We start from the raw sequence: 26,148 nt of genomic DNA, 5'->3' as shown, positions 1-26,148 counted from the left end.
TACAGGTGCTCAGGTACTGAAATACCTGCCAGTTTGGCTTTCAGGGTTTTTTGAGCCGCACAAACATCTCCATTAGCAGAAGCTGAAGCTGCCACTGAGTGTCTAAGTGGCAGTTCAGGAAAGGTGTCAAATTGAGTGCCGGCTGAAAGCCTGGCTGGTGGAAAGAGTCTGAAATACTGGGGTATATTTATTTAATATACGTTCCTCACAAATGCTGGTGGTTTCCTATATTATGTATGTATACAATATAATATAATACAATATAACATAATATAATGCAATATAACAACATAATATAATATAACAATAAAATGTCATATAATTTTTTGTAGTAACTTTGACTGAACAATGTGTTTTAAAGTGCATTTTTATTATAAACAAAGTGCGTATTTACTATCAACATGATGCAGGAACTTTTTTTAATCAAATCTGAACAGAAGATGATCTTAATAATGAATTATTTTATGCTGTTACAGTAAAAAATGCACCCACTTTTAATCTATTTAAACTAAATAAATGATCTAATAATAAAAATAGACCTGAGTATGATAATAATAATAATAATAATAATAATAATAATAATATTAATACATCATATTTAATACTTAAATTGCACTTTTTTTAACAGGTTTTACATCTTCTTTACAAGAAATAGATGGAATAAAATTTAAATGCACAGATTTACAGAACAGACGATGGACCATAATATGGACACAAGTATTAATTGATATAAATTAGAATTTACTGAAATTACCTCAAAAGTACTTGAGTCTTCAGGAAACAATTTCCAAATATTATATCTGTTGTGGGAAAAGTTGTGGGTGCCTTTTCCACTTTAATGCAGGACTAATCTTCAAAACAATTTTAAACAACACTAATAAACAATGCAGCTGTTTGTGGAAAGGTTTTATACATCATATATAATTTTTGTATTTTTTTATTTCAGGCTGGAAAACTCGATAAGGATGGCAATAAAATGTGTACAGAACAGGTTTCTCACTACTAGCCAATAAAAGGTTGCGGTGGACCTTTAAAATACCGCATTTCCGTAAGGTGAAAGAGACTGTGTTCTCCATTTAATCCTTATTTATCAGGAGAACATTATGACACATCAAAGACTTAATGTCCTATAGTCGTTTAATTAGTGTTAATAAAACGTTGAGGGTCAAAGGCTGGGATATATACAGCTGTGTATCATCAGAGAACTGGAAGGAAATGTTGTATTTATTGATTACTCTGGACAATGGGAGCATATGGCGATTAAACAATGTTGGCCCTATCATGGAACCCTGGGGCACTCCACAGGACAAAGTGCAACGAGATAATCGCGGCCACTCAAGTAAGACTGGAACCAATTTAGGACAGAGCCAGAGAAACTAAGCCAATCTCATTAATGATTAAACAAAAGATGTTCAATGTTGCACTAAGGCTAGACTTTCACATTACAAGATTCATTAAACATTTTTCATTCATTTTTAGCTTAGATCAGATTTGGCAATCTTGAGAGTTCACATTCATGATGGGAAGTTACTCTTTATCTGGCTGTAATTTGAATAAATGTGTTTCTAAAATTACATCCATGTGCAAAATTATACATTTATGGCTATTGCCTCTGCAGAGACATCATAAATGTGTGGTTCATACTATCCTCATAGTTCTCAACATGGCATCTGTTTACGGCCATTCAAAAAAAAAAAGCCAATCTGCAAGCTGGTTAAGCCATGAGTGGAGGAGGGTCAACATGCAAGTGGGGAAACCTCCACATGAAGATTAGTTCCCAGAGCAAGGCAAAAAGATCATAAGCCAAACACTACAAACTATTTCTATATATATATATTTTAAATCAGATTTTATCAGGCATTTAAAATATGTTGAAGTTGTAATTAGTGACCTTCAGTATTATGTATTTTGTCTCTCCACATTTACAAAGATTGTCTGGTCTTGTGTGACCAGTAACGGTCCGGTACGGCAAAGATGGCCGCCAAGTGAACAGACTCTTCTATAAGGACACTAATTTCCTTTACCAACAGCATTAAGTGCATGTGTACAAAGATGGCGCAAAAGAAGTAACATTTGTTGTAACTGTTCCTATTCATGTCGCATAGGATCACATAAGTAAGTGACTCATCTGATTTGAAAAGGTTATATTAGACATGTCCACACAGCCCTGAAAAAATCAGATCTGTGTTAAACAAAGACAAAATAAGATAATAAGTCACCTATGTCTTGTAATGTGAATATAAACTACGGTCCATGAGAACCAATACAGTTAGTTTACCAATATCCTGGTCATTTAAAACTTTTAAAAGTGTTTAATTCCAAGCGTTAGAACTGAAATTTTCTGAATGTTATGATGGGTATTGAAGTCAGTGTCCATTATCCTTCTTAAATCCTGAAATCTCTCTTTAACTTAATCATGCACTGCAAAAAACGAAATCTTAGCAAGGCAATAAATTTTATTTTCTTCTCTGATAAGACTTTTTCTCTTACTAAGCATTGTAAGTGTTAGATATTTATCTTAATCATTCTTACTTAGAATTTGTACCTTATTTTAAGTAATTTGAACTCAAAATATGCACAATCAAGCAGCAATCAACTTATTCTGATTCTTGTGTCCAAAAACAGTGACTTTTTGCTCGATTTAGGAGTTACCTTACTCATTTTGAGACTTTGCCATTGCTTTTTGTAAGAAATCTTACTAAGAAAAATTTGGTTACCACATTAGCAGATTTGTTTGCTTAATATACATATATTTGTCTTAATTTGCATGTATTTTGTCTAGTTTTTGCCAATGGATTTTTTGCAGTGTGGTGCTTTAGTTCCTCCATGGGGCTTTAGAAATACAGAGCAATGATGTTATTCATTAAGACATGCTTTAAATATGTCAACTAGACTATCATAGATAGACTCTGTAACAGGGGCCAGTGAAGCACATAGCTTAGAGAAATTTAGTTTTATAATGACTATTTTACAGTCTTATGATTTATTGTCTTACTTAATTAGGAACAAAACAATTAATAAAATCTATATTTTTTAGATTTATTAAGCTACACATACAGGGGTAGTGTGTACCACAACATGCCAAAATGAATAGAAGTAGATGTTCCTAAAGGTGTCCTGTATTTTAACCATCCAATACAGCCTGAATATTCACAGTTTCTGCAGATTTACGAAAAGAGGGAAGTGTTGATACGGTTAGGGATAAGTCCGGCTTCAAGGCAAGGTGACACCGTGACATCAGGCCTTCTGAACATGTGACAGATGACAACTGCTGCTGATTTTGGTGCTGACTATGGTGCCTCCACACACAAATTTGTTGGTTGTCTCCAGCAAGACAAAGGTGGGTCTCAAGACAGAGTCATTCCAGTTTCATCCCACAGTCCAAAAACATGGAGATCAGGAAAATTGGATACTCTAAATTTCCTTGACAAATTGAACACTTTAAATGTCTGGTCTAGCCTGGCACAGCTCACCAAGCTTCATTTATTTTGGTTAATTCCCTATGGGTGCAACTATTGTTTGTTTAATGAATTATAGAAAAGTGTACCAAAAATGCAAAGTTTACATCATAAGCAGTTATTATACAGGCAGCCTGTATTTCATCATCCTTTTCTCCAGAAATCCCAACAGAGAAGACCCTAAAAGAGAGAGAGAGAGAGAGAGATGGAGGAGAATGCTCTTGTATTTGGTGTTGCTGGGGGCTGGAGAACATCATTAAAGCTTACAGAATTATAAGTGTTTGTTGCTCTTCGCAGCTACGATAGCCTCCACTCCTATGGGAAGATTTTACACTAGATGGTTGGAACAGTGCTGATTGTATCCAGCCACAAGAGTTTTAGTAAAATCTCAGTTACTGATGTAAAATATTTAGATCTGGATAAAGTTGCAACACTCTAGAGAATGCATTTTCACTGCTCTATTGCTCGAGGCTAAGGACTTAACACTCCTCCAGCTGACACCTGGCATTGGACATGGTGACCCTAGGATCATATGCAGCTGCTTCAAAAAGCTCTACTCTGTTGACAGTGCTGTTCTTATATTGTTCCTGTGCAATTTACACCTTCACCATTTTGCACAACTGACCATCAGTAGCATAATTATAATGGGTGTCTGGACTCTATGAGACATGTTGTATATATATATATATATATATATATATATATATATATATATATATATATATATATATATATATATATATATATATTACAGTGGAAGTACTGTTGGAAAACATACATAACCTGGAATCTCCATTCTCCACTGTAAGACTAAAAGGCAAGTAATTCCAAATGCTTAGCTTCCCCTGGGGCATTTTATCATTGTCATTTATGCTTCAGTTAATGCGTTAAAAAAATGTTTTACTAAGAAAGATCTCATGAGGCACGCAAGCAAGCGCACATGCAGAAACATCATTTAGACAGATCCATGGCTATTGATTTTTATCGACAGATATAATAATATAGAGTCTTTGTTTTTTTTTTATCTATAACGTGATCCTTTCCCTCGTACCCATAAAACCTGTGTTGTATTATTGAAGAGATAAGCCAGACTCTAAAGTTTGTAGTGGGGGGAAAAAGGGAAAGGAAAAAAAAATCCCTGAAGTAATTCTAATCTGCATCCCAGAAAAAAAAAATCCCAAATCAAACAAAAGTCCTTGCGGCAAAACAAATAATATCGGCGAAGGAGAAAAAGTTTACAATACGTTTAGAATGCTGCACCGGCAGTGTGTGCTACTTTTAGAACAATAGACTTTTCCGCGCGATTATTAGACAGATTTCAGCAAAACAGACTCGCATGTTGAACCAGAGCGTCTTGATAGAGCTCCCTTTTACAGTCAGAAGCGCTGCCTCTCATCCATCCATCTAATTATTCCCTCAGAAACCCAAAATTTGAAGATACTAAAGACAGTCCCTATCTGTCATGGCAAGGCATTGATCTCATTGAGAGAAAATGTGGGTGTTGAGGGAGCCCAATATAACTTGTACCATTAAAATCCTACCCAGCATTATTCGGCAACAGAATTGACAGATATTCCAGAGATGTTTCTTTTAATCTTCAGCCGTTGTTCAAGAAGAGGAGAAAACACACAGTGCATGCTTTACCTTTTTCATATGGTGTTTGTGCGAAGGTTAGCAGAAGCACTATTGAAGTGTCAGGCGGGGGGGAGAAAAAAAATTCAGCACACATCACTTGTTGATTATCAACTGTCAAAACAGAGGTGGATAATACTGTTTCCCATACAGGGGAAAAAATATCTTTCAGACTGCATTGTCTGATTAAATGCAATATAAGGATTCTGGTGTCAGCTTGCTGTATTCAATTTTCCTACAGTAAATCAAGCTTATTCAGGATTTTCTTTGATAATAGAAATAAAAGAATAACTTTTGAGTTTTGTTAGCTTTTAACAAGATACTTGGAATCTATGCAGGATTCAGGATTTATTCATTTTTATAGGAGTCAAGTGAAAATAGTCTGTGTTTAGAGGAGATAGAACCTAAAATCCAACAGAACTGCAGAACTTCATCTGACAGACTGAGAATTTAGACTACAGTAGACTTATCCTAAATTGTCTGCAAAGAAACAGAGACTGTACAGTGTAAATTTACTGTAAGTGTAAAGTATGTGAATTATGTTGACTGCACAGATTTAATATTCTGTACTATTTGTACATACATATATATATACAGTATATATATATATATATATATATATATATATATATATATATATATATATATATATATATATATATATACACATATACATTGCCTGAATTGGACTGAAACTTTAGATGGATAATATTTTCAACAGTCTTAATCAACTTAATCAAGTGGTGCACAATTTTGTTTAGGCCTAAAAAGGCACCATTAGTACCTACATTGGAGTTTTTCACCTTGTAGGCTAGTGGCCCCAAACTCTGCAGGTCCTGGCCTGGAAGGCACTGTTGTAGATCATCAGCTTTGAATACATATGAATCTCTACAGCATCAGCAAGGGTGTAGGCTACCTGCATGTCTTTTTTTTATGTCACAGATACTAACACATTTGTATTAATTCGATAAGATTTCTCAGTGGCAGTAGCAGCATCATTTGAAGTTTATTTAACTCACAATGGTTTAGTAAACAGCAGATACTTATTAAACCTGAGCTTGATTAAATTCAGCAGTTACAGGTTTTTTATTCATCTGATCTGACTCTGAAGAAATTACACTTACACTCATGTTTATAATCACATGCCTGTCATGATAATTACGTTACTGACAATTTGTGATTATGACCTCAATCATTTTGTCCAACGTTTTTGCCTTGCAAGGGCAGATGATCAACTTTGAAAACAGTGGTTTTATTTAACCTATGTTTTATTATGTAAAATATTTAAACATTTTTAGTTTTTATTATTTAAAACTGTTGCTTTTTATAAGGGTATAATTGCACTATGTCTGTATTATCATTATATGATTAGTACAAAATGGTCCTAAAATGACATATATAATTTGTGCAATTACTTCTGGGAAAATATACAGTCCAGAAAAATTAGGCTTATTCAAAACCTAAAGGCAAAATAATTCTCAAGGCATTTTAAAATGCAATTTACATTTTTAATTGTTTATGGAGACCTTGTTATGTTTCAAAGATACATTTGATTATTATTTTTCATATTTTAATTACCTTGACATTTTACCACAACAGTGTGGACAGCTAGAGACAAAATGAAGTCAAATTAATATTATTAATTGATGAACATGCAGCAGGGGTCTTCAGTGCCTTGAATATAAAACACCATTAAGGTTGTGATGTCAATTATGTCAAAGGTAACTTTTTTAAAGGGGGGTTTATCCCAAGATGACACAGGGTGAACAGGGACTTCATGGACACTTTTAAATAGCTTGATATTTTTTATGAAAACAGCTTAAAATTAAATTAGATAAATTAAATTAGCAGCTCATACATGTTTTTTTTTTTTTTACTGTGGGCACATGGCTGTTATTTTAGGTTAAAATTGTAATGTGACTTAAATTACAACAATTTCATAACTTTTTTTTATTTTAACCTTTTTTTTAGAAACTGTAGTTATATGAGACGTAAAACATTTAATTAAGAAGAAAATAGTTCATTTGTTAATATTTTTTACCATTTAGTTAAGAAAAATGTTATATTTAGGGTTAACCACTTTTCATTAAATATTGTTTCAAATCTACCAAAAGTACTTTAAACTTAAGACTAACATTCCTCTGTATTGGTAATCGTGTGTTCTTTCAGAGTAAATCCTATTTTATTTTTTGCAATTTTTATTACATTTATTTTTATGAAATATGAACAAATATGTTGTGGACACACAAAAGACAAGATATACTGATATACATGGGTTTTTTTTTTATTATTAGGATGTAGCTAACACATTTTAATAATTATTATTATTAATAACTCAATAATTCAGCCTGTAATTTTCTCAGAGAATGTCTGAGAAATATACATATATGGTCGTTCTGGACAGGAATAAAATCACAGAGGACACCCCCCCCCCCAAAAAAAAAAAATAGAAAAATAAAAATAACAAATTAGTTAGTTACCAACTTGACTCGAAATTCCCCTTATTAAATGTGTGTTTGGGTATTTTCAAGATGTATTAGCTAGCATGTAGATAGCCTAACACTTTTTAAGGCAAATAAATAGAACTAACAATCGGTTTCTTCTTGAAGTAGTTAACAGTTAACTAAATAGCTAGTTAGTTTAGAGTTTAAGCTATTTAATTCGAATTTCTCCTCACGAAATGTGTTTTTACATAGAATGTATGCATTTCGGTTTTACCCAAAATAAAACTAGGTCATTTCCACAGTCAGAAAACAGCACAGAGAGCAGGTAGCCGCAGACGGAGCTCCAGTCGGTGAGACAGTCGGGTGTCAGAGTCTCCAGCTCCGGCTGCTCTCGCCGCTGCTGTTGGCGGAGTCTGTGCGGGAGCCCGCCCCCTTTCCATCGGGCATGCTGGGATGTGTGTTTTACACCTCAGGAATGGCGAGCTAGAGGATCGCTCTGGGGACACGCACATCTTCACTAGTCCGCAGTCTTGGACTACCCTCGGGAACCCTGCGAGCTGCAGCAGCTGCGCGCGCTGAGGCGGGAGAAGTGAGCAGAAGCTCAACCCGGGACTGAGCTGAGCTGAGCTGAGCGGCGCGGAGCCGTCGACTGTGCGGAGTTCAGAGCGCGGAGTGTGGGGAGCTAAGCTGGCACTTCCTGGTAAGGATATAGCGGAGGTAGCTAGCCGTTAGCTAGCCGGCTAACGACTGTGAGTTATCCCGTGTCAACAGTCAGCTAGAGAGCTAACCTAGCGTAAGCTAAATTAGTGCTATGTAGAGGTGGGTAACTCAGGTCCGGAAAGTAAAAATCCATCCCAGGGTTTTGTACCAAGTGCCTGGGCTGCTCTGCTGCAGGGCGCTCCCAGGCAGTTGGTACAAAACCCTGGGAAGGATTTTTATTTTCTGGACCGGGGTTACCCACCTTTAGTGCTAGGTAGCGAGCCTGCGCGCTGTTCAGAAGTTAGAAGTTAAAGTCGTCTCATAAGTCAAACACTAAACTAAGCGCGTGTATATATGTTGTAAAAACGATTATTAAGGACAAACGCGTTTTATTAGGTTTGTAAATGAGTGAATTCGCTGGAAATGAGGGAAACGCTCACTCTGGAAAAGTTTCAGCTAGCTGTTTAGATAGCTAGCCAGCTAGGCTAACATTCAAGCGTTGCTAGCGTAGCAACTCGGTTGACGTGGGCTAAACAGTCAGGAGTTAGCTAAGTTAGCTAGCTAACGCAGATATGGTTATGTAGCTGAGAGTATTATTATTTTGATTGATTAAATTTAAAACCTAAATGTAACTTTTTAAAAAATCCTGCTTTTTGTGACTCATTACCAGGAAGTCGTGAAATGACTGTTCACAGTTAGCGAGCTTACTAACGTCTTGACCTGTCAGCGAGGTGACACACACACACACACTAGTGAATAGTTTGTTTAGCTGTTTCTGTGACTTCATGACAGAGGCACTGTTGAGGAACCTGTTAACTAAACTATCTTAGCTCACTAAATAACCAGCTGGGTTAGGTTAGCTATTTACCTAGTGCGTTACTAATAATGAACTTTGCCTAATTAGTTACATTAAATGTGGCTTCTAAGTTACTTGTTTATGTGCCTGTTTCGTTGTAAAATACAAACAGTTTACTCTAACCCTCTATGGCATGATGTTGCCGTCAAGCAACAAACTAATAATGTGTTTTTATTACACCATTCCTTACCATATCTTGGTTTTAAATGTATGTGTTTATTGGTTTTGTTATAATATAATGTTACAAGAAATATCTACGTCCAGTACAATGAGGTGTATAAGTGGGACATACGTAACGTTTTTTTCATTATGTAGATCACATTTGTTATGGCTATTATGATAAGAAAAGATCTCCTTAAAAGTGGTGTGATTTTCTTCAATCCTGTTTTAGTCTAAAATAGCACCACCGAAACAGTATGTTTTATTTTTAACTTTTAGAGATACCATTTTAGATATAAGCTGTAAAATACTAGGAATAATATCAGGTCTAGATATCTGTACAGGTATTGAACAGGTCTTGATGTCAAATTACCAATAACTTTGCTCTAATACATGTTTTACCACCACTGCCACTCTGTAATTTATTTTTAGATCTCTGCAATGTGGGTTTTTACCTTTATGACAATTTTATTGATGTAAGGTGGTGCCATATTTTGGAATGTTGTTATTGCAAAAATGCCCTGAAATTTGTTGGTATTAGTTTAGGGCCATATGCCATCATGGAACTGGAATTTTTTGCTGTTTGTAGCAAAAGTAAAATTCACACTGTTCTTATTTTCAATCTGTTGATAATTTTAGATGCGAGTGAGTTATATCATATCATATATGCAATATTATTGCATTATAAAATGTTTAATTTGTTGTTTCAGTAGTGTATATTTGAAATTAATGTTGTCATACCACCAAGAGTATAGTTTGTGCAAAAATACCCTGAAATATTGTGATTTATTTAGGGCCATATCGCCCACCCCTAACTGATATTAGTCTACAGTCTTGTTTTGTCAGAGTGGCAGGGAAGATCTGAACTGACAGGAGCTACACTTTAAAATTAAGATTTTACAAACATGAATGATGCCACAGACATTCTTTTTATAAAAAAAATATACAGTTATAGTAGATACAGAAATCTGCTGCATAATCTGTTGTGCTCATTCTGTTTTGCAACACATGCACATACAGGCCTCAGCTTTTTGTAATTGGTCAAAATGTCCAAAGCATAAAATTTTTTTTAATTTAGTTTATTTATTATTTAGTTATTGTATTAAGTCTGAAGGTCATGAATGCCATAAGAGTGCCCAGTACAAATGATCAAGATTTTTAGATGCTAGTTAGATAAATGGAACTCCATAGAGCTCCATGTCCAAAACAGACATCTTATAAACCCTTGTAATTTCGCCCTCAAATTTGTCTTTGTAATGCTGCTTTTCACTTTGCTCAGGGTGTCTGTTTCACAGAACAAGAAGCAGTCTGGCTACCCTGTCAGGTTGATGAAGTGCTGTCAGGTAGTTTACTTTGGATTCACTTTTTCTGCATTTTGTAATTCTCATACATCTTGCGCAATCCCACTTTAGATCATTGTAACCTTTGCATTTTTACTTGTATGATTAAGTTCTCAGAAACTGACAATATAGACCGGATGCAGTTGCATTATCTCCTAATGCTCCACCCTGCATCATTTTACCAGTTTTCACAGTTTTGTCCTCTACAGAAATCTGTCCCTAATTACATTACAGCTGCCAGCCTCGGAGGGTGTGGGCAAACATGCTTGTGCTGCAGATGCTCCAAAGCATGTGAAGCCAATCAGTCCATCCTTATGAGCTGTGTGTCAGTGTTCTCTGTGTGCTGGAGAAGGGATGGTTGTACTGCTGAGGATTTCTGCCCAAACATCAGGTGCCGGAGATTAAACCCAGTTTTTACCTTAAAAAAACACTGATCCCAGGCTTTATTTATTTATTTCAGATGTGTCAAAAGAAACCAAATCAACAACCAGAATGTCCTGATACATTTCTGAAATTGATCATTATTTTGGCATTCGTTTTTACATTACATTAGCTAAAGAGCTATTTCCTGATTAGTGAACTGTTTTACAGGCCATAATTATGACAAGACACAATGTGTAATCTGTTTTAGATGAGTGTTTAGTTTTGAATTGTTGTGGATGACAGCGACTTGCCACAAGGACAAGTCAAATTAAAAATGCTGTGCATCAGTGATACTGTGGGTCTTTTGCATTGAAACTGACAGTGTTGATCTCAAAGCCAAAAGCTATCATTTGCTGTTACTGTTACAACTGAGACTCAGTCAGGCCCCATTTTGTTGTAACTTTTGTAAATTTTATCTAATTTTTATGTGATTATTTCTTCTTATATATTATATTGTATAATGTAGGCCCGATTATGATGTAATTTTTTAAGCCTAAAGTAATACTTAGGGGAACACCCATTCATATTAATCATACTAAAATTAGTGACACAATAAATATTTAGTTATATTTTTATTTTTTATTAATATTTTTTTTTACATTTAGATTTTATTATAACTTTGACAGGGATACCCAAACATTTGTTTCAGACTGTGTAGGCTCAGGTTATAGAGTCAATCTTTATCATATTATACAAAAGCTTATTAAGCAATGTATTTTGTTCAACACAAAAAATAGATCAGTGTCATCTCAAAAACATTAAAATACTCGAATCAGACTAGGGCCTAAACAAACACATCAGTGGCATATAAGTATAGTGCAACATCTCTAACTAGACATTCTTTCTATATAACAATTGCTCTTTTTGTAATGGCTTCTAATGGGCCTTGTTTTGTTTGTAGGCAGAAGATGTAAAGTTCCTAAATTCCAGAGGATTTGCACTGAGGTTAGTTAAAGGGAAAGAGTCATTAGTCAGCTAGCCAATGTTTTTGTTTAGGTAATTAAAGTAATTGTTTGTTTTAGTTCCTTTTTATTCATTAAAGATTTGTTTAACTTAAACAGTTAATATGCTCATTAGCATATTAGGTGATGATTGTTGTTAGAGGTGTAACAGTACACTCACTGTGTACTTTGATTGATGTTATTGGGCTCAGAATGCAGATTTGTTACTGTATTGTGAATACTGTTTTCCTGTAGTTTGAGTCTAGATCTGGGAGTCAGAGAGTGAGGCATGTGATGACCTACAAGAGTGCATAATTGGTTCTGCTTGTTCAGCTGCTCACTTCAGCAGTTGTTGGATATTTAAAGCCGTATAAAGTCTGAGATCTTTACTTTTTTGTCAAATTCTGACTGACTGATTTATAATTGCTCTAATTTTCTGTTGAGCCCTATCTGGACGGGAATAGTTTCTCAGGGTGTTCTGGGGTAATTTTCTCTTTTATGGGGTGTCCTCTGTGGTTTTATTCCCGTCTGTACGTGTTTTTCTCAGGCGTCCTCTGAAAAAATTACAGGCTGAATTACTTACTGTTTTTCACTGAACTCCGTGGTTGTCCGTTATTGTAAGTTTTGTCCGGATCCACATTGCGTTTAATAAAATAGATAAATGTCCACTGCCACGCATCCTGTCCGGATAGGGCTTAAGTGTGCCTTTGCGTTTACAGTCTTTTTATAGTAGTTTAAATGATCACTCGTCCCCATGAACACATGATTCAGATTAGATTATTTGTCTTACACAGAGGGAGACAAGTGAGACAATATATTTTTAGCTTTTAGTTCAAAATAATTGTGTGTTACTTTCTTGTTAATCAATGTGACTTTTTTTTTGTTTTGACACCATCTGTTTATGCATTTGCATTAGTGATTATTTTGGCACACAATTTTTTTAGGCTCTCATGAACTTTCATGGTTTGAACTTTCACATCAGCTGTTCAGTATGTATGTTTTCACTATAGCTGTGTGTCAAGCTTTCTAAGTACTGTAATGTAGGTAGGTGTAAGAAAATATCGCATTTTGGTATATCACTTTATTTAAAGCATCACAGTATATTGAGAGATATTGAATTATAACCGCTGTGTCCTGATTTTGATACACTGTATCGAAACACCGAAAGTTTTCACCAATACATACCCTAATATATAGTAACAGCTGCTGTAAAACTGTTTTCTGCACTGTTCTGGTTAAACTCGGGCGCATCCCAAACAGCCTGGGGTGACCCATAGGCACCCATAAAGATCTGTTGCACCATTAATCCTGATGTAACTTATGTGCACAAAGAATTTAGCACATTTGGCATGTGTAGTAGGTGAAGGTGCCTTAAAAAAAAAAAAAAAAAAAAAAAAAACTCATTCAGAATAATATCAAGTTTTTGACTTGCAGTTACATTATATTTTATTTTTTGAAAAATTGTTGCACCATTAGTTGTTTTAGTTGCACCATTTGTTGTTTAGTAGTGTTGTTAGAAATGTATTATTTTATTATTTTTCTTCTTATTAAGGATGTTATTGCAGGACAGACTGCCTAAAGCGTGTTCAAAGGCAGAAAGCTGTGTTATGAGATTTGTCAGCAGTCCTTTTTTCCTCCCTTGCTTTGCTTCTGATTTCTATACAAATCCCCCGGGACATCAATTCTCTTTCATGGAATAATTACACGATGCATATGGCAGTGTAAACACAGTAACACAGACAGTGGCAGTAAGCATTTGTCACGAAAGGGGGCCTAATCAGGACGAATCTGTGCTATTTGAGAATAATCTGCGCTTTTCCGTATGGAATGCTATTGGCATTTGTTGTGTCCTCACTGCAAATGAGTCCTAATATTTCACATGGGATGGAGTGGAGCCGAGGGAGGAGGCTGCGTGTTTTGAAAGGCTGTCTCTCTAAATATGGAATAGCACATGTGTTACGGATAGCCGGCTACGCCAGCCTGGCATAGTAGCACTCATCAGGATTTCTGTTAGTTGTCCGGCACGGGGGCTCTGTGCCCCCAGCCTGGAACGAGCCGCGTCTCCCTCCTCCCTCGGTGTGTGCTGCACTCTGCACTGCATCACTGAGGGAAACAGACATCCTGCTAGAAAGCTGCAGGAAGCAGTCACAGCTTTTTTTCCCCCCTCTCTCTTTTTTCAGAAGTCATGCCAAGTTGCGACTCAGAGACCTCTGCCAGTGCGGTTGTGGGGCTCTGAATAAAAATATTTTACAGATGTCTGCAGCCAGGCATGCTAGCTAGCGGGGTACCGGTGCTGCTCTGGAAGGTCTTAGGGAGCGGGGCCCATTCTCAGCTGACGGCGAGAAGGAATAAGGCCGTAGGTCGAGGGGAGCGAGGGGCGCAGGCATATATAGGCCTCGCGCCGCCATCCTGTGAAGACCAGGCAGGTGGCCAGTGTTGCTGGCAGTTTAACAGTGAATATTTTACAGCATAACATACTGCGTGCAGTAAACAGGGGTGAGCATCGTAAAGTCTGTTTATCATGCTCGTGAAGCCTCAAAAAATGTGCATCTTTAAGCTCTCATATTAGAATAAAGCAGATGGCATGGGCCAGTGTGGCTATAAAAAAAAAGCCGGAGATGAAAGGGGGCCAGTTTCTTTGAACAGCGAGTCTGTCACGTTAGTGTCTGTGGGCCAGCAGGTCAAACTGTGTGCCGAGCCGCTGGAAGTCATGCTTTTTCATGTTGGAATTGGCCAAAAAATTCCAGGGCATCTCATTAATATTGATATTTTAATGTTAAGGTGATCTACAATGGTTGCTAAAGAAAAATGGTTTAATATTGCTGCTGTTATTGTAGTTGTTCTTGTTGACTCAGTATTTCTGCATTTTGTAATGCTCATTCATGAAGAGGATACATGCCAATGTTTTCTTTTTTTTTCTTACTTTGCAATTAGAGGTGGGCAGTATGTTTTTTTATTTAATAGATTTAACTGTATTGTCATAAATTGTCTCATTCTATCAAAAATATGTTTCCAAACATATCAAGGATGTAATCAGTTTTTAAGAATTAGTCACTGCTAATGCATTTAGTCTGCCTGTCAAAATATTACAATACATATTGGGTATTGCAACATTTTTACCATATCGCCAAGCTTTATTAGGAATAATAAAGAGTGATCTGTGATCTGCTTATGAGATGTTCTAGACAAGGCACATAATGGAACTTATACTTTTACAGTGGTCTTATATGGTTGTGCACACTCATCCTGCCATTTTTCGAGTTTTTGGCATAGTTACTATTCCGGATTGTCTTGTCAGATGTAAGCTTGTATACAGCTTTTACATAAATACACTCATTCATAGTCTCAATCGTATACTTATCACTTATTTAAATGGTGGTAGTTTTTTTTTTTTAGACGGGGATGCATGTATTGCCTACTCAGTGAAATGTCTTGTCCTGATATACATGCAGTCATATAAAAGAAGGGGAATTTTTTCTTGGTGCATTTTTGAGTTGCTCTTCTCTAGCTTTTAGTCAGTTTGCTTTAATTAGTATACAGCTGTTCAGAAACCATTGATTCTTTACATTGCTCAACAAACCTAATCCTGCGTTCACACTTGTAGACAGCAGATCGAAAAGTGGATGGACGTTTCCTCTATTTTGTAGCTGTGATTTAGCAACAAAATGAGAAAAGAATCATTAAAAACAGATAGCCCCGACAAAAAGCAGTTGTAGACGTGGCAGTCTGAGGTCCCCAGCTCCTGCTTTATGAACCTTTGGTAAATGCTGCATTTCGTTACTATTCTCAAAAGTAATTTAATAAAAATGATGGAGAGACTGCTGTTTTTGAGGATGCAACATTTGAGGATGTCAGTCTGCCATTTTTTTTATATTTTATAAGAATTTTTTTATTCATATCTTAAAAACCAAAACAAATGCTCCAAAACCTTTTTACAATGACTTCCATTTACAGTGCTCTCTTGTTAAGCTGTTGTTTTGAAAATGCAAGACAGCAGCATTTATTGTGATAATGTCCTGTAAGATTGTATATATTATATTTCTGGGAACTTTTCGAATGCCTGGGTTTCTAGAGATTGAAGGATTTATCTGCAATGTATTGATTTATTGGTTGATTCTCAGCCCAAATAGGCTGCTGAAAATGATTATTTTGGAAGAGCTTAAGAGCTTCTTAAAGCATATTTTGTGAGTTGATTCAGAAGTCACAATACACAGCAATCCCATTTTTTCCCAAATGGCATCAATACAGACATGCAGAGCCCCAATTAAGTTAGTGCAGCAATGCCGCTTTTAACTCTATCTGACTCAAGCTCAAATATTTGCCCACTAGAATGTATAAAACAAGTGCAACTCATAAAGAAAGCAAGGGAAATATTTTTAACACCACTAACTGGATCTTCCTCTCAAGAGTACACCACTAAGTCCAGTACAGTAAGTGTCAGTGAGCTCTATTGTTTGCATCTCAATTCAGACAGCCGCCATGTGTAATACAGAATGCTTTAACAGAGTGTAGTATACAGCAGAACATGCTGTAACTTTGTTGAACTGTGATTTATACACTTCAATCAGTGATTTCTGGAATATCATCATCAAAGTAATAATTCAGGTTATTTTTGGAATCCTCCGCTTCATGGAGAGTGTAGTTCCTTGGTGCCTGATGAAGCATGAAGAAGGAAGCGAGACTCCAAAGTCATGCTGTGTGAAGGATAAAGCGGTAGAGGATGAACAGAGGTGTGAGGGGGGAGATGGCTGTGGTTGTGAGGATGTCTTTTTGGTTAACGAGAGCAGAGGGGACTTGATGAAGCTGTGTGGCAGCGTCGTAGGGGTACGGAACATGGCATACTCTCCGTAGTTAAAAAGGGAAGTCCCTGTAGGCGCATGAAGGGAAGAGGAGACAGAGCCCCTCAGGGGCACTGTGATCCAGTCTACTCTGCGCTGCAGGAATGCCAGGCGAATGGGCTGCGCAAAAAATAAACAGCCCCTGTGAGTGAGCAGCTCTACATGCTAACCTCCTTTGCAGCGTCTCTTTAAGCTAATGTTATAGGGCATGACAACAGGACCTCGAGTGCTTTCAGTGAATGGGGTTTCATAGAAAAGGAGCGTTACATTAGTGGTGTTCTTGTTTTGTCTGTTTGCTTGTTTGTGTGTGTTTTTTTTATATATTTTGGGCAGAGGTATTAATTTGGTTTAAAGAGTGTTCATACATATATATTAAAAAAAATTAATTTCATTGAAAAGTTAATTTATTTCAGTAATTCACTTTAAAATGTGAAACTCATATTATATTGATATATTAAACAGAGAATTATCTATTTTAAGCGTTTATTTATTTTATTGTTGACAATAATGGCTTACAGCTAATGAAAACGTAAAGATCCTTGTCTTAGAAAAATAGAATATTATATAAGACCAAAGTCAGTGCAGTGTTTTCCTGGAAAATCTTACAGCACTACATCATTTTATGCTTCCCTCTGCTGACAACGTTTATGGAGAGGCAGATTTCATTTTCCAGCAGGACTTGGCGCACTGCCCACAGTGACAAAAGTACTAATGGGTCTTACGTAATTCCAATTTTGAGGTGTAACAATATATGTACTCCTACTGAACTGTGTATGGAAATTTCGCAAGCACGCATGCTGCTCGGAAACCTTTAAATTTGCGTGGTACTGTGGGACCTGTTGTGTTTTAGAAGTATTATGTTTCTGCTGCATAAATTTTGGTGCCACTGCCTCAGAATTACAAAAAAAAAATTGTATGCGGAATTTAATATGAAATAACTGAAACACATCTGACAAAAGGAAGAGAGAAATAAAGAAGACTAAGAAAGCAGAAAAGAGAAAAAGGTTAGGTAAACTTGATAACGTTATTGGTAATAACGGTAAACCATTGGTAATAATGGTGGCAGGTACGCTGGTGCCAGTACGAGTTTCATTTCTCAATGTGCCACAATGCACCATGCAGCGTTTTGCAGAGTCCTACATTAAATTATAGCCATACCAAGATCATAGAAAACCACAATAGATCACGTGAATAGAGATTTACGCACCAAGATGAGACTCACATTCACAATTGACTAATTTTATTAAGTAACACACTACAGACTGTATAAACTACCTAAGGACCTAACTACCTGAGTACACTGTAACTTATACAACCATTCCAGACCAAGATTCAGACTGACATTTGTGTATTGTTACAACCCTATTCATTACAACAATCAATAAATACACTGAAAAATTATCAGGGCAATGTACCTTGTAGAGCTTGAAAGGGTGATTTGCAAATTGTGATGTCTACACCAGCCATAAAAAGGGTTCTAATTATTGTTTAACCCATTTAACTTCATAGAGTCTATAAAAAGCAGTGTATGGTGAAATTCTGTTTTCCCACGTCCTGTGTCCTTTTTTTTTTTTTAATCTGTTTGACATTGTTGCACTATAAGCATTTGCACAGATGAAACCATAAGTAACAGCTGCTGTTTTGTTTGGAAGGATGCAGAATTTAGAAGTAAGGAGTAAAGGGTTATATTATATATTCTCACTGATTGGCACAATCGTGTAGTATTTGTTTTGAACTGTTCATGTCTCTCTCTAGGCCTCCCCACAATCTCTCCCCCCCTTAAAAATGAGAAAAATAAAAAACGAAAGCTTAGAAATAGAGGTAGGATGATCTAAAGGACTGTAGACTCAGATTAGCATGATTACAGCTGCTGGGCTGACCCTCCAGCTACAAATAACAGGGTTTTTAGCCCTGTGCTGGGAATTGTCACAATCCATTGTGGTCAAAGGTTAACAGGATAATTTTGTACTGGGTGACATTGCTAACAAAAGGAAAGGTCCTCATTAGGTTATGTTAGTTGTGGGCAGTAACAAAGAGGGTCAGACATGTCCAAGAGTTCATACTTGCAATTATCGCTTTTCCTTTACAGTCTTTTTTTTTGCTTTTTAATTGTGAAGTGAGATTTTACAGTGTGGTACCGACCACAATTTAGAGTAATCTAGCACAGCACTGAGACTGTTAATCTTATGTTTGAGATGTTGACATAATATGCTGTAATGTAGGTAATCATTATAATGCAGCAAGTATTTTTTTCAAATGAATTTTCCTTTTTTTTTTCTTGGCTTGTCTTTTTTGTGTCTTTTTTTAAGATATTGTTTTTGTTCATAGATCTTTTTTTGCACTAATAATTTAGATTAACAGAATTATTGTATTTTGACAAAAAATGTACACATTTGTGCTAATGGTATTATAACTATTTTTATTTATTTATTTTTTTAACCTGAAAACAACACTTTACGTCTGTGAGTGGCTGAACGTGAGCACATGACTGAAGGTTCTGAGATAGGTGGATTATGGGAACAGAGATTGAGGTGAAAAGAGGGAGGCCAGAGAGCGTGACATTTTTTCTTAGATCACAAGAATCTGTTTAGAACAGTCACAGTTTTAAAATCTAAAGGAGGGAGAAAAAATCTTTCTCTCCGCTTCACCAGAGTGATGTCAATTCAGATTAGTGGTCATATTTGATGTATTGTCATTGTCATGTAAAGATTTCATAATAAAGATGTTACATTTTTTGCTAGCTCTGCTAAGTTCTGATACTCACTATAGTGGGCTGAGAGATGTTTTTTTTTCAGTTGGGTTTTACGAATTTTGTGTAGAAGCAGAACACAGATTTTTAAGTTTCAGCTCTGGCTGAGTTTGAGGCAGATATCAGTAAGCCATATCTTTATTGTCAGAACAAACCGTGAAATCAATCCATAGTGTTTCTTCAGCCATGCATGAGGTCACGCTTGGCACCTCTGAATACCTGAAACTAGGGGTGTGACGAGATCTCATAGCACGAGATCTCGTGAGATTAAAACGTGACGATATTTCTCGTCAAGCTTAAACCTGTCTCGTGGGAAAAAAAACAGCTCCGCGGTACAGTTAAAAGGCTCCGCTCGACAGTGCTCTTACTGTCCCAAAGATTCACAGCCCTAGTAAATACTGTAAGTAAATTGTACACGTGACTGTTTCATAGACAGTTGTACTAATCCCTTAGCTCTGTACTGTATTTAAAAAAAATGTTCTGTCTCTGTTTGCACTTCAAGCAGTCTTAATATGACTGGCTATGGTTATGCATAGTTAAATTACAAGAACTTTAGGAGAAAAACAAACCATAGGCTTAATATGACTGGTTGTGGTTTGCACTTATTGATTGCACTATATTATTTTTATTTGTTATTTTTATTCTTATTTTTATTTTTTTTATAGAATCAATGTGTGAGAGAAACCAGTCTGTTAATTGTGCATTATGATTTTGTCAAATAAAAGTTTTCAAGTTTTTCATTTTTGACGTTTTCTTTAAAAAATGTATTTTTAAATCTCGTCTCGTCTTGTTCTCGTGAACCCAGTATCGTGTCTCGTCTCGTCTCGTAATATTAGTGTCTCGTCACACCCCTACCTGAAACCCTTTTGCAAAGCTTATTTCATAATTATTTCACAGTGGACGCAACACTGAATTATTGCACGACAAAAGCTGTTTCTGTTTGTCTTGTATTTAAATGAAAGCAACGGTGTAAAAGACTACAGCAGCAGTAGAACTGTTGTCCATGCTGTCATGGTTGCAAAAACTGTGGCAGTTAATCCCTGGCACACGGGTGTGCTGATCCGTACAAGCTGAAGTCTCTTGCAACTGCAGTGCAAAACCTTTGAGTAAACTTGTGGCAGAAAGTTGAGCCTGTCGCAGTGTGCCTTGTGAATGTTTAAACGCTAAAAACTTAGTTTTTTTGCCGTTTTCATAGTGGTATTTATTTGCCACATTGTGTTCTATGTATGGCTGCAAAATTTGGTTAATATAATTGACAATGTCGATTCTAAAAGTTGGTCGACTTCAAATTTCAATGTTGCACTACACAAAATGCTGGAGACGTATCTGAGTGATGGGTTTTATACACTTGTTGTTATGGATGGGTGTGCAAATACATTCAAGGAAACATAATGGGCAATATTAAAATCTCGTTAACATTGGCCAAGGTCATGTCCATGTAATTTATATTATACAATATTGCAACTATCGATAGCATAGCTGTCTAAATCTGCAGTGCTGTATGTTAGCTTTAGCGCAAATGAAAAACATTGTAGTGCTTTCATGCTTGATGGATATTTGTGATTGCGTATGTCAGGACTTGCTGACCTTTTTTGTTTCCCCTGCATGTTAAATGCATCAGTTGCTACTGTATGTTATTGGCCTCTGTTCTGCAGCTCTTTGGTGGCAGATCTTCCTGGTGGCAAGTCCCTGTCATGTCTGTCCCTCTTTCAAGTGTTAAATAACTTTCAATGTAAGACGTCTTCCACCTCCCCCGTCGTTTAAATTCGCAGTCATAACAAACAGATCAGCTGGGTTTTCTCTAATGGAGTATTTGCATTGGCCGCCCCTCCCTCCACCCCATTCAGATCCCACACATCAAACGGTAGCGCAGGACATGCTCTCCCCTCCAGTGTAATTAACTGTTTCCACTCAGCGTCTCCACTATAAAGCACCTGCAGGCTTGACAGCAGACCAACAAAAGCCTCAGATCAATCCTGATTCATTACTCTCCTACTTGAGAGCAGACGAACAATGGCTAGATAGCGAGATGGCCGTGGCCTATTGCCGCTATGCCAGCTCATCCCAGCCATCCCTTTGAGTCAAAGAGAGGAAGAGCTTCACAGCTGCACACACTTCAGCTTCCTGGTCCATGAAAGATGTAGGCTGCGTACGGGTCGAGACAGAGGCAGATTTGAATTTGGGCTATACAGTCCGTACGCACAGACAGGTCTGCAGGAGTCGGCTGTGTCCATTGTTTTCAGAGAGGAGGCAGGAGGCAGAAACAGTGCTGAGGTAGGACTTGTGAAGCGAAGGAGGGTACCGGCTCCCGAGGGACCAGCAGTAAAAGGTGGTGAGGAATCAACCATAAAGGCATGAACTAGTGCGCTACTTTGTGTGTGGGTATAAATCAGCGGTGGCCCTCACATGCAGAGGCAATTTGTGCTGTGCTATTTACTTCTGCAAGGAAATAATCATTACCCTATAAAATCTGAAAGTGAAAAATGTAAAGGAGCTCTATAAATAGCCACCGAGCGGAAGAAATGGATTGCAGGTCCTCAGCATTTTTTCCACCCATTCCTTTTCCTCATAGATGTTGTATATTTAAGTCAAACATTTTCTGTAATGGGGTTAAAGAGTTTTTTGTTTTTTCTTCCAAACATGCACTGCTGTTTGATATGGCCATTTTGTCCATATTCTCTTTCATGACAGCAGTGGAGTTGCCATCTTTGTCTACTTTGTGTTAAAAAGTTCTGGTATAACAGGGAATACATTGCTACACTTTACAACCCGATTGATATTATGCATACAAAACAAGTACTAGGAATTGGTGGTGTCTATTGCTGGCCGGTTTACCGGTTCATCTGGTATACAGGAGGGTAAATTGAAACCGGTATGCATTTTTCACATACCGCCACACCGCTAGAGGCTCTGTACAGCACTTTGTAGAACAGCACCACCAAAGAAGCTGGCACAGCTCGCAAGCTAATGCTAGACAGTTAGCATAAGGAGCTAACGCACAGAAGCGACGGTAGGTCAGCCCTATGGAATCAAATGAAAAATAACAATAGTACTTTATCTGAGGAGCTCCTGGTACTGTTCCTTGCAATATGATTTTTTTTTTAATCCAAGTAAAATGGAAAAACAACAGCAAACAGCGATTATTCACTCAAAAAGAGAGGAATGGCATTGCGCAATCAGTCCACAGCTTGACAAAAAAGTTCTGCTCGTCCCGCAGACAAGCCCAGAAATGGTCCTGAGTGCAGAATCATTTATTCAGCACAAGTGACAAAAACTCTGGTTAGGACGCGCAAAAAAACTTCAAGAACAGTAACTATAGCCCTGGTTAAATATATTAATACTGTAACTTGAAGAATAATTTTAATGCACAGTGAATTAAGGCCAGGCGGCTTGCTTTTGCTGTTTTTGCAGCTTCAGCTGCACCAAGAGATGTGTGGGTACGAGAGAAGCAGGTAACGCATGCATAAAAGCAAAAAGACGCATGAATTCCGATTTGACTGTTCACATTTATGACGCATGACCATGGATCAGATACATATTTGATTTAGAACCACATATGAACGTGACTCAAATCTGATTTAAAAGAATCGGATTCGGCATGTTCACAAAGCCATGAAAAAATGTATCTGAGCCACATTGAGCAAAAAAAAATCAGATTAGAGTCTGGCAATGTGAACATAGCCTAAGATCAGTGTCCAGTTTAGTACTTCAGACTTTTTTTTTTTTAGTACTTTTTTTAGTCTCTTTTTAGTACTATACAATCATAAACCAAAAATAAGGTAAATTCCTCATTGTAATTACACAAATATTTCACCTTTGTTTTTAAGCAGATTCTGTACTGCTGCATAACATCATGGGTACATTTGATCAGTGCTGGTGTTTAGTTTAAAAGAAGATTAGTCTGGATATCTAGTCAGTCGAGTGTCTTCAGCTGAAATTCAATCTTGCAGCAGAAGGAAATGAGCTGATCTGGAAACACAAAGTATGAAGAAGAAAAGGACTTCCTTCGTAGGAAAAACTTGGATGAATACCAAGAGTTTTCATATTTTGCTTAATATCAAATATTTCGTTCTCCATCTCAGACAGAAACCCAGGCATTATTGAAGCAGTTGCTTGCGCAGAACCTTCCAGAGGTTGACTGTCAAACATCTGATTCAAGTGCTGGTGCAGTTCCAGAGACACTGGGAGGTGTAATTGGTCTTTTTTCAGTCGCACATACTTTATAAGCTTTTTATCATCCAAAAAGGATGAAATAAAATAAATAAATGGCCAAATGCTTTCTTTTTCATTTTCGACCCTTCCATCATTAGTCTCTTTCCAGTCAAAGACTGCAGAATCGTCAGATGGATCTTTGCTTTCATGCGAAGAAAAAAAAAAACTTAAAGGTTCCTTTTTTTCTTGTAATCATGGACACCACTTCTACTGGATTCAGTAGCTCAAAGCAGCCTTTGATTAATGTACCAAGTTCCACAATTGTTGAATTCCTGCTTGTTCCTCAGCTGTTGAAGACATTTCTGCAGAGCGAGTTAAGAATTGATTTAAGATTCTTTATTTTTTAAAATGCAAGAAGCTTTTCTGTCGTTTTCCCTCTGTCTACACTGTGGCATGTTGAGAAGTGATGAAGTTGGGAAGGTATGGAAAATGCGTTGAAAATGATTAGGAATTTTCCTCTTTGCTTTAAAGTTGCCGTTTTGGAGATATACTTTAGCATGACAGCAAAAATATGTTGCTCTAAGACCTGTGTGCTTTTCTGCCTTACCGCTGCCTTCACAGATGTGCGAGCCAGCTTTGACAAGGGCACTGACACAGTCTTGATGGCCCTTTTTTATCTGTGGTCCAGAGCACACTGTGTCCAAAAAAAAATTTTATCCAAAAAAAAAAAAACATCTGAAATGTTGATTAGCAGTAAAACTTCTCTCTAGAGCTGCACAGTATGTTGTTCCAGCATTTTTATCGCAATGTGCACTTGCACAATAGTCACTTTTGCAGGGAATACATTTATTTATTTATTTATTTATTTCTTAGAAAGAAAAGATATCTAAATTTGATGATGTCTACCAGAAGCAGATGGTATCTGCCTAATAATGCTTATTTTACACTTATCAATACTGAAAACACACAGTACGTTTTCAATTGTGTGACATGTTGGATCATTTACCAGATGACTTGTGGTAAAAAATAAAAATAAAAAAAAAATCCTGTTTTATTCAAAATTACAATGTACATCTTAGAAGAATACAGTTAAATAATATGCAGTGCTATTTTTCCAACATTGTGCAGCCCTAGTTTTTGACTGTGTAATTGTCTAGATTCTGGTTTTACTCGTAGTCATCACATGTTGGTGCTCTACGTAATTACTAGCTGTAAATTTGCTACATCACAACTGTAGTGTAGGAATGGATGTTGGTCAGACAGAATGTGAAATATATTGAGTTTGTACTGAATGCAGTAAAATAACACTACGAAATACTAGGGCTGTGACGATAATTTTATTACCGCAATACCGCGGTTATGGGACGTCACCGCGGTGATGAGCTCATTACCGTCATTACCGCATTTTTTTATGGCTGTCAAATCTGATTGACTGCGTTTTGAGCGGTAGTAAAATGCTCCATATAAGCACAACTGTGGTGAATTCAGTATTAATATGTCAAGTGTAAGTCCTACACTATAGGGCTGTGCAATATATCAAATATATTTTGATCGCGATAGATATTGGTGTCAAACGATCTCAAAATTCATAATATCGAATATAAAATTTTTTGTCATTTATCTGTGCTGCCGCTGCACTGGCGCGGCGGCGAATGGGTTAAGCAAAACGCGGTGCGTGGTACTCATTGAGGCCAGAACAGCTCTGGAGTCTCCTGCTCACTTCGTCTCCATTGAGGCTGCTGAAGAGAGTGAAGATTAGCAGCACTAATATTGGCTCGGAAATGGAAGCTACAGGGCAGGCTCAGTAAGTTGAGAAAAAAGGAAGAAAAAGACTCAGAACAGAAGAGAATCATCTGCAAGTTTTGCCGGAAAGTGGTGTCTGCACCTCTCGCCAACACATCAAACTAATTCACCCACCTCAAGGTAAACCATAGAGCCATGTAAGGTGTTCCGTGGTCACATTTTGAGAAAGTAAAATATATTAATTCATTGTCTGGCTGTTGGCTGTTCTGCGTGAGCACCGCGGAGAACGCGCGGCATTGCGCCTCAGTCTTGGGAAAAATAGTAAGGTTGGTTGAAGTGTAGTTCAAACAGCAAAGCAATGATATAAAACGATAACCACCATCTTTACTGAAATGTTGTTATCTGACCAAGTCTGAGGTAAAATGCGCTGCGCCTTGTCTCTTTCACAGCACGCGGAACTGAGTTCAGAACCGCTACAAATATAACCATATAAAACTCAGTTCAGATAAATAAACTTCAGATGAGTAAGGACACGTAAAGTGAAACAAAAATTGTCAAACATAAAGGACAGGTTTCTATTATTTTAAAATGGAACTAATGTCTTTTTTTTTGGTCGGTTGTCTCTTGCGAGCCGATTTCTTAACGTCACGACATTTTAATCAACATATTATATGACGCGGGTCCCGTCAGGATATCTTGCGGCACAGACAGAAC

The 26,148-nt window shown here is 36.9% G+C and overlaps 1 protein-coding gene across 3 annotated transcripts in view; it reads left to right on the top strand.

The window, feature by feature from the left end:
- Nucleotides 1-7,886: 7,886 nt before the first annotated feature.
- Nucleotides 7,887-26,148, top strand: part of nek7 (NIMA-related kinase 7) — a 104,758-nt gene continuing 86,496 nt past the window's right edge. Inside the window, exon 1 of one of the 3 annotated variants that reach the window (XM_022669760.2) lies at nt 7,887-8,234. The gene's annotated coding sequence lies outside the window, so the exon portion shown is untranslated. The remainder of the gene's footprint in view (nt 8,235-26,148) is intronic. The other 2 variants (XM_022669759.2, XM_022669758.2) reach the window with 2 other exon arrangements.

This window comes from Astyanax mexicanus, chromosome 16 (assembly GCF_023375975.1).
Source record: "Astyanax mexicanus isolate ESR-SI-001 chromosome 16, AstMex3_surface, whole genome shotgun sequence".
Classification (NCBI taxonomy): Eukaryota; Metazoa; Chordata; class Actinopteri; order Characiformes; family Acestrorhamphidae; genus Astyanax; species Astyanax mexicanus.
Note: the sequence above shows the minus strand (reverse complement) of the source record. Positions and strands in the feature narration are given on the sequence as shown.